The sequence below is a fragment of the Chelonia mydas genome, chromosome 5 (genome assembly GCF_015237465.2).
Source record: "Chelonia mydas isolate rCheMyd1 chromosome 5, rCheMyd1.pri.v2, whole genome shotgun sequence".
NCBI lineage: Eukaryota > Metazoa > Chordata > Testudines > Cheloniidae > Chelonia > Chelonia mydas.
In genome coordinates this window covers 65,218,109-65,226,705 of record NC_051245.2, presented here as the reverse complement: position 1 = coordinate 65,226,705, position 8,597 = coordinate 65,218,109, and the positions used below count along the sequence as shown (strand labels likewise).

At 41.4% G+C, this 8,597-nt stretch overlaps 1 long non-coding RNA gene across 1 annotated transcript; it reads right to left on the bottom strand.

The window, feature by feature from the left end:
- Positions 1 to 659: 659 nt before the first annotated feature.
- On the bottom strand, positions 660 to 5,714 carry LOC122466036. Its single transcript, XR_006291242.1, has 4 exons — positions 5,446 to 5,714; positions 4,054 to 4,140; positions 2,036 to 2,183; positions 660 to 1,923 (listed from the first exon to the last, which is right to left on the bottom strand). It is a non-coding gene; the product is annotated as an uncharacterized LOC122466036 (long non-coding RNA).
- Between the last annotated feature and the right edge of the window lie 2,883 nt (positions 5,715 to 8,597).

The following is an 8,597-nucleotide window of genomic DNA, read 5'->3' as shown; positions in this document are numbered from 1 at the left end:
TCTGCAAAAGGTCAATGCATATCATATTCATTTTACACTTTGGTAAACTGAGGCATAGAAAGGCTCATTAGCTCATCCAAGGTCATATAGTTAGCCATTAGTAGAGATAAAAGGAAATCAATGAGTCCTGAGCCCCAGTGTACCATCTTAATCAGAGCTCAATGAACCAGGGGTTCTGTGTTCTAGTTCTTCAGCTGCAAATGAGTTACTGTGAGTGGAATGTGTCATTTAGCCTCTTTGTGCATTAGTTTATCCATCTAGAAAAGAAGCATGCTATAGAAAAATGGATCTGCAAAGTGATTTGAGATCTTTACATGAATGGTGCAAGAGATGGGTACAGTGTTATTATATTCAGCTCCTACTGAGCACCTACTGATACACTGGAATACATAACCTTCAAACTTTTACCGGTTTTGGTGCACAGTCAGATTATATATCATGAAAAAATGGCATGTGTCATTTTCCTCATTTCAATTGGCAAATTATTATTTTTTTCTGTATAATCAATAGATAATCTCTTCAAAAAGGAATAAAGACTAAGGGACTCAATGAAGATTTACCAGCTGAGTATCTGATGTAGAATTTTGCCACATGGGTATCTCCACAGAAGTCAATGGGACTAGCTGTGTGAATAACTGCTCACCAATGCAAGAGGCTCACAATCAGGTCTATAGAAAGTCAAAGATGAAAACCTTTGTAAAGGCTACACTATTTAAAAGACTATTTACTATAACTTGTCTATATTTAATCGACAAATGAATGTGCTGCAAAACATTTATAGTTTAATGAAAATATTATAGACTGTGCCCTTTCAGCTTACATATATGATCCATTATTGGTGTCTTTTCCAGAAACAAATGGATCCACTTGGCAAGATACAGAATGACTGATGAGACACAACAGAAAGAGTGTCCTCTGATCCACTAATGCTGAGAAGTTATACAGCACCACTTTATTGAAAAATAAGCAGATTAGGTCAGTGTAAATTAACCTTCAGTTGAGACACTGTGATTTGTGCAAGACTAATTGCATGGGTTGACTATAAGCAGACACCAATATCTGGTTTCTAGCACTTTTGCCATGCATTTTGGTTTATGCCAAGAAAAGACATTCATCCTGAAACTTATCCAGAGGTAATATTCTGGTGTTTGTCAAATCACATGTGTAGCTGAAGAAAACAGATAGCAGATGTAATTGACTGTCCCCTCAAGGTAGGATAGTTTACTAAAATGTGCTTTGTTTTATTGTTTAACAAGCAGAGCTTGGTATTTTTGATTCAGTCCCTCCACTCCTTGAGAGCACAGAATATAATTCACTATTTAAAATGCCTCATCATGATGTAAACACATTTTATAAGTGTTTCAGCTCACTGAGCTTGGGAGAGTGCCCCATTAGAATGGGAATGCAGATGTGCTTTTTGTACTATAATGACTGCAGCCGAGTCTCCTTTTATTTCCTAGCATGTGAAAATAGAAAACGGCCAGTCTCCCTTGCCTTCCATCTGCTCCGTATAGCTAGGTCAATCCAGATTCCCTTTCATAACACGCATCCAAAAAACCCAGAACCCCAAACAGCCCTCTCCTGTACATTTTGTACCCTTCCCCTTCCTGTTGTTTAGCTTGCTTTATTCTCCAAACCAGTGTTGCTGCCTTCAGTTCATTTCTCACAGTCAAGACTTATTGATTTACGAAGTCCCATTGCAATTCAGGTTTTTAATTTTTGTGAGCCTGTTTGAGGGAGGTAGTGGTGAGGTGATGGGTGTATTGGCTGTCTTGTTCTTGAAGGAATAACTGGAGGAAGAATGGTCCAGTGTTTAGTCTGCAAGTCTGAGATTTGGGAGACTCAGATTTAATTCCCTGCTCCACCCCAAACTCAACTCCTGTGTGAGTTTGAGCTTAATGTCTCTCTTCCTCAGTTCCCCATCTGTAAAATAGAGATTATAGCACTTGTAAATATAAATACATTAAAGACTGTGGTTTGCTCAGATACTACAGTAATGGGGGTCATAGAAGTAAAATAGAGATACAGTTCTTACCATAATCTTATTCTCGTATATTATAAGGCAAGGCTTGGGTCTCGTGTGTGATGATGATAACACATCCTTCAGCTGGGTGGTGGAGTGGTGGTTGACAGGACTGTATTCTGGCTTCTGTCATGATAGTACCCAACAATAGGAGTGTTCCCTCCATAGAATACAAAAGCAGTAGGGTTGGAATCCATAAAGGGACTTAAACACTGAGCATCATGACACAAAACATTTAGGCTCTTAGAAAACCAAAGGAACATATGATTCATATAACCTGTGAGTAGGCTTTTACAATGAATAGCAAGAGATAGGCACCTTAGATTATGGTCCACAAAAGCCAGCATGCTAGGTAGGGAGCCACCTAAGCTAGTCAATCAGAGATGCTCATGAGAGGAGGCCCCAGCCTTCTCACAGAGATAGGCACCTAATTCCAGGCTGCAGGGGGGATGCCTATATCTGCTCAGCAATCTATGAATGGGAATGCACTGCCTGGAGTCAGGTGGTTTAGATGCTGAGGCATTTCTTACAGGAATGAGACTGGCAAATATTTACTACAGTGGAACAGTCATTGGGCTAGAGAGAGAAAGAATGATTCTGTAATCTAGTCGTTAAGGCATCCAAGTCGCAAGTGGGAAACCCTGGACACCAGATCCCTGCTCCACTCACTCTCTCAGTAGTTAGCCACAATTCAACAGCTTCAACAAGAGAGAATGAGGTAGCCCCATATCAGAATATCCCAAAGCTCAGTGACTAGACCACTTCTCCTAAGTGGTGGGAGACCCCTGTTCAAATCCTCTCAGGCAAGAAGGGGTAATTTGAATCTGGGTTTTCCACATCCCAGATGAGCACTTTAAGCACTGGGTTGAAATTTATGAAATGGGCACCGCCACCTCTTTCTCTGGCTGGATTTTGAATGGGACTCAATCCAGTAGACAGCCTCTGAGCCTGGCTACCAGATTGGGCTATACCCATGATTTAGGCAGGCAAATATCTATTTTCTCACAGTTCATAAATTGCTCAGGCTTAGGTGGGAGATAGACATCCAGGAACATAGAGAGGCAATGTGGTTGCCAGAGGAAGACACATGGGGAACTTTTACCTGAAAACTGGGGTCCTGAGTTTAGGCACGTACCACCAATGGAGCCAGAACTGGTACTTGTGCACCTGCATAGGAGACTTAGGTGCCTACATACCTCTGTGGATTTGGGCCTAGCTCTCGAACAAGTACAATTCCCTTTTGCCTTCATAAGTCACAGGACACAGTCATAACCAGTCAAAGGAACTGTGTGTCTCTGGGAAACCAAATTGCAGATGGTTTATTCAGATTCACAAAGGTTTAGAAAACAAAGTAAACATCAAGATTTATTTAGAATCATCCCAAACAAACAAACAAACACCCACAAAGCTTTTTATATGGCTTCTATTACACACACACAAAAAAGAAGCTAAACAACTCTCCAAAGAAGAAGGGTTAGTTTATTTGTTTGAACTGGCTTCAGTTCTTCTCCAAGCACCTACCTTCTGAGATGCTAAATCAAGCTTAATCTATGCTTCCTCAAACTCTTTTTACAGGGCTTTAGCTCCAATCCTTATAACAGTCTTCCTTCCACTAGCTTGTTCTCACCAATGGCATGCTTTGTCTCTTTATATGAAAAAAACAATTGTGGCGGGAATAGCTGCTGACTCGCCCTAGGTGGCTCTCTGCCTGTTAAACAAGCAACAGGCAAGAAAAAGAACTCTTCCCCTTTTCAGAAATGATTGCCAGACTAAAGGAAAGAATATCCTTAAGTTCCAATGACATAATACTCACAGTATAACATGGATAGGAATACTTACCATGCAAAAGAAAAATTCAATACTGAATTCCCAAATCAGGCAGCTGCAGATATTCCCCCACCAAAGCTTACTGTATAAAATAGAAGGCCCTAAATAGCCTGGCATGGGAACTCTGAACAAAGACCCAGTTAATATACTGGCAGTTATACAGAATGAAGAGGTGGGTCAATAGGCACTAGTTCACCCACTACCAGTTTAGAAGGCTGTTGCTCCATATATTCAGTGACTATCGGTTCTCAGAAACATTGTCAGGTATCCTCTTGAATGGATCAGGATAACTGAAACAAAAGGAAGGGCTAAATCAAGATGTGTTATCTTTGCTCAATGAGATACTAAGACAGCGATCAGAACTTCCCTGGACCCAGCCTTAACAGAATACCAGCCAAATTTTCATCATCTTGAAATATGCCCAAAGCATTTCTGATCTAGTGTCAGTCACTATTGTGAGGCATGCAGCAGCATGTGAATGTACTCATCATTACGTAGCGTGGCAGCGAGATAGGAAATTCCTGTCTGCCCTATGCTTGGCATGGAAGTGGTTTCAACCATGCTAGTGTTTGTGGGAGGAGGCTGAGTTACATATGACATTCTGGAATGCTGATTACAGTTGCTCTTTCTTACAGCACACACTGGTGAGTTATGTTGAGTCAGTAGGGCCTGACCACATTCTACTAGAAAAATGCTTCAGTCTTGAGATCGCCTCTGGGTTCTGAGAATTTGCAGGCAACTAGGTCACCTTGGGAGAGGAAAAAGCTCTCTGCACCAGAGCTTCTTCACTCCCCCTACAAACAATGTTCTCTCAGATATTTCTGCCAATGCCACCTTTTGCAAGTACCTTATATATGTGCTTGTGAACCAGAAGGGAAGAAAAAAACATTGTCAGCCACATTTACCCTCCTTTTTCCTGTCTTCTCCCTTGTGCTAGAGCAAGTGGCTAATATGAGTGTCTACACATAAGTGTCTTGATTTCCAAAAGGCTCCTCACCTTGAGAGATGCATATCCCAGATTCATTAAAGGGATGTGGCTTGGAGAACTGCCAAATGGTTTGTTGGGGCCTGAGCATTATGTAACACTTGAGCAATTCAGTGTGATGCGGTCCTGTTTTCTCCTCCCACGATGACACAGATGAGTAGGCACTGAGGCCTCAAACCAATCAAAATATCCAAAAAGCAGCATTTTGGCTGTTGTTTAGAGCAGAGGGCTACACCTAGACTATTTGGTTTGTTCCCTTCTGAGACCAAACATTTTCAGGCTTTGCCAGCACTGGGTGTGTCTACACTGCAATCAGGAAGTGTAACTGCAGCACACTTAGACATATCCATGCTAGCTTGCTCAAATAACAGCATAGGGGGTAGCAGTCAGTACAAGCCCACAAGCCCATTCTGCTGCAGATTCACTGCTATTTTTAGCAAGCTATCAACATTAAAGCTTGCAGGGGTATGTCTACATGTGTCACAATTACACATCCCTATTACATTGTAGACAGACCCTAACTGTTTTGCAGCTTTTCCTCTGAAATGCAAATAAAAACAAACATCCATCTATCTAATTCTTTTCTGTATACTTAATTCAACTTACTTACCTTGCTTACTCTAGACTATGCCTCTCCTGCTTCAATGGTATATGCAGCCCAGATTTTCACTCTCATGCCACTTTTCTAGCAAGTGATTTCGGCTTGTGACTTCGGACAAATTTCTTTTTGCCCCTCTCTATTAGTGTATGTCTTGCCCCTTACCAATGACAAGGACATATTTTAATGACTACTAATACCACCACAGGCACCGACAAGGCATATTAGTCTATGGTCCAGGGAACCTCTTACTAGACCTTGCTTACTGGTGCTGTCTTATTCCTGAGATTTTTTCCAAGTCAGTGAGGATTATTCTTTCCTATGCCTTTGGATAGTCTCACAGCTGTAGTTTCATGTTCCATGGAATGATAGTGAAATGGATTATAATATAGTGATAAGGGAAGAGATATTGGCTTATATATCATGTCACATTAGAATCCTCAGAGTGGCAGCAGGTGATCCTACTCAGCCTTTTCTCAAGCTCAAAAATATAAGAGATTTGTAATAGATTCTCTTTATGAGGCTATATTGAGGTCAAACTGGTCATAAACCACTTTATTCCTTGAGATGCAGCAGCAATGTACACAGTAAATAACAATTCAAAGACTTTCTATTTTAATGCAATAATAGCCAACAAATCAATGGATGCCAGCAGAGACTTAATTATCAATTAATGATCCAAGTCTTCTGCTCTCAAATCAGCTATTAACACCAATGGGTAATTTCTTAGGGGATGTGGAATGATATCTTACTTTTTAAAATAGAAAAATAGAGTATGAAACAAAGTGACTAGTCATTTCTAGGTGTTTACATGATACTGCCTATACCATTTGTGTTATAGTCTGTAACACATTGTTGATATATATATTTCTGATTTGATAGTGAGGGTAAAAGTTATAATAGGTAAATGAGTTAATATGATCTCTCAGAAGAGAATGGAAAAGCTTTATAAATGAGTCCCTATAGTAGCTGGGCTGTAATGGCCAATGAGTGTGAGGGGGTGGGGGGGGGGCAATGCTCCTTCCCTCCCCATCCACCTGTTTTGGGGTGTGAGTTGGCAGGCTCCCATTTACACCTGCATGCCCAGTCCCAGAGTACTGGGTGGCCTACATGAGGATGTCTTACTCCCCAGGTGCAGACATATGGTTGAAGTCTTAATATCACACATCAATAGTTAATATGTGCTGAGCCCTAAGCACCGTATACTAATAGAGGATTGGAGCGGAGCCCCTTTGATCTCCCTATCCTGTCCTACCCACGTTATGGCCCCTCCTTCCTCTTATTACAGGGGTGAGGAGATGGACCACCTCTTTCAGGTTTCCCCCAGTAGAGATTTCCCCTGCCTGGGGGGAAATTCTCCGTGAGTTATCACCTGCTGGCTAAAGGGAGTGGAAAGTCTAGCCTGATATATTAACTCTGAAACAGGGTGTACATTGGCTGACCTAGGATTAAAGCTAAGCAAACAGCTACTGGCTGAAAAAGAGTATTCCAATCAGTCCATCCTTCATAGTACTCTGTGCACCGAATGTTTTGTTATCAGTTCTGTCCTGTCTCATCGAAGTCAATGGCATTGCATTGAGTGCAGACTGGTATTCACTGTATACAGCGAACATGAGGAGTCTGTAGTCTCTCTGCCAAAATTCTAATAAAAGGAACAGTATCATCCCCACCAGAAGATGTCCATGAGAAACAATGCCACTCTAATAATGGCTGCAATATATTTAAACATGGAGACATAATAGTTTTACTTTATGCACAGTCTGTGACTGAATTTGTCAGCATAGTAAGCTGATGAGGGAAGCAGGAAAGGGTGCACTTCGATCAAGATATTTTCCCCTAATATTAAGGTAATAAGAGAAATCATCACATAACTCTCTTAACCAAGACTGGCACAGTCTGCTTCTCCATTTGCATTCCACAGTATTTTCTGTACATTTAAAGTGAAGTTCTACTATGAAAAGTGATTATGTAAAAGTGTCACCTTCTCACTCAGAGCTGCTTGTTGTGTGCATTCAGAGCCATTTAGTCTCACTTCAGCGAGAAAAACAGCTTTTTACTCCTGTTAGCAAAGCAGGGCCAACACAGCTGCAAGAGTGAGTTGAATTCTGTTCTTTCTTGTCCATCAACAGAAGGACATGGAGGCTCAGAGAGAAGGAGAAAAGTGAGCTTGCTTGGTAGATTCAGCAGCAACAACAGCAAGCAACCTGAGAACTGTCACAAGGAAGTTGGGTGATCATCAGGGCCCACCAGAATCAGTATACAGGTGGGAAAGCTTGCAAGCAAGATACATGAGGTAAACATTATGATGAATGACAGTAAGACCATACAGAGAGCCCCCCACCATGAGGCTAAAGATGGAACTGAACTCTGATAGGTGGGACTTATAGTCTGATCTTTAATTACCTTCTAGATGGACTAGAAGGGACACCCCAATCACCATACTAAGCCTGAGAAGCACCCCTGGCCAAGGTTATTTTTGTAATGCTCTACTGAACTTCCCCTTCAGGGCCAAGATAGGAGCTCGGGTTTTGCTCTATTGCAATTGATTAAGCCACTGCACCTGGGGTACTTAAACCCTTTTATTTCCTATAACAGTAGTAAATCTTTTCCTTCCAGGTGTGCATGTGAATGCTTATTGGGAGGCCAGCAAGCACTAGAACCCATAGGCCCTAGAAGCTGATGTTCATTGAGCGCTTGCTCATGGTACATATGCCATACTACCAAGTTTTGGGCACTTGCTGGAATGAAGACAGGCCCAGTGAAGAAAACAAGAGTCATCTTTTTTATGATGGCTTAATTTGGAGGCAATGGAGTTACCAAATTGTAAATGAGTATAAACCCAGGGTTGTGAATTAAATCCTTGAGGGGGCCATTTAGGGATATGGGGCAAAAATTGGAGATTGGTCCTGCTTTGAGCAGGGGTTGGACTAGATGACCTCCTGAGGTCCCTTCCAACCCTGCTATTCTATGATTCTATGATTTGACCTGTTGAAGCTTCATTACAGGTGGTGATATATTAGAAGAAAAAACAGTCTGATTGAGAGTCCACCCTGAGTTTGAAGAGATGACTGTAAATGACATTGTTTATTAACTGGGTGGAAATTAATGGAAAACAAACACAATATCTCCTAATGCCATTTTTAGAGTCATGTTTCAGAGGAGAT